This window comes from Atta colombica, unplaced genomic scaffold, assembly GCF_001594045.1.
Source record: "Atta colombica isolate Treedump-2 unplaced genomic scaffold, Acol1.0 scaffold100, whole genome shotgun sequence".
Lineage (NCBI taxonomy): Eukaryota > Metazoa > Arthropoda > Insecta > Hymenoptera > Formicidae > Atta > Atta colombica.
In genome coordinates, this window is record NW_017259185.1 from 784,542 (window position 1) to 785,912 (window position 1,371).

General features: G+C 19.9%; 1 protein-coding gene across 1 annotated transcript in view; it reads left to right on the plus strand.

Annotated features, from left to right (window-relative positions):
• Positions 1–1,371, plus strand: part of LOC108684543 (gephyrin-like) — an 8,113-nt gene that overhangs the window by 2,715 nt on the left and 4,027 nt on the right.

The window sequence follows — 1,371 nt, forward strand, 5'->3', positions numbered from 1 at the left end:
ATTTAATGTTTTCATATTACTATTGTTATTTCTATTACACTAAAAAGTAATTTTACAAAAGGAAGAAGGATATATGAACATTGTATGAATATATTTCATATAAAATTATATGTGTTTATGAATATTTATGTATGTTTATACATATTTATACATATTCATGCATGAAAAATTTTTTATCAGGTATCCCAATTACTACTTTACTAGCAATTTATTGTGAAATATTGGTTAAATATTGGAGATTTATTGGAAACTATGTACTATTATATATATAGGATAAGAGTTGGGTAAGAACTAAAGTATATAATCGCTTTTGTGTAAAAAGAACGTGTATGCAAGATATTGCTCATGATTAGCACAAATAAAATTGAAAATGTTATTTTCATGTTTACTGATACGGAAATCTCTTAATAAGACAACGTTTATCTCAACTTTTTTAACTGTACCATTCCACAATTTAATAATAGCAATCTCGCTAACTAAATTCTTATTAAAGACCAGCTTAAATCATCTTGAATTTGAAATTATTCTTTTTTTTAAATTAAGAAATAAGTTTTAAATTAAAAATAATTTTTAGATTTTTTTTAATCCGGTTTTATTTTCATTATATAATTCGTAAAAAATCATTGTGTGATATGACTTATATAAACTATAATTCTTTGGAATTAATATTATTTAATAATATTAGTATCACAATATGTATATACATAATATTATATATATAAATATTATATAAAAAAATTATATATACATTATAATGTATATTGTAATAGAAATATCTTATATATCGCTTATTAATTTCGATACACCTTATTCGATAATTTTTCTGTTAAGAATGAATATGACATAAAATTTTATTTTGACTTAAAATTAGAATCTTCAAAAGAATTTTTGACGAATCGTATGGTCACTTTTTAAGATATGTATAATAATTAAAAAATTCAATATTAATATGACAAAAATAATTGTTATGTTAAATATTATTGACGAAATCGATTTCAATCACTTTGAATTAAGTATTATTAAAAAAAAAATAGATTTACATAGATTTCCAACTTTCCGCGCAAACTTATTTCTGATTTGAAACTAATTTAGTTCAGTATATGTATACATATATGTACATAAATTAAAGCCTTACCTTCCGAAAATTGTAACTTATTTATTATTCTATGGAGTATTTATATTTTTTAATATTATTTTGCTGTAGAAAAATGTACTAATCGATATTTTGATGCATAAAATATGATTATTTAAATAAATATTTCAAAATTACTGAATGTTTTTTACTTCAGATTAGCCAAAAAACTTTTGATTTTTTCTTGCATGAATAGATTGAATATAATTGTTAAAAAGAAATTATATATATATATTATA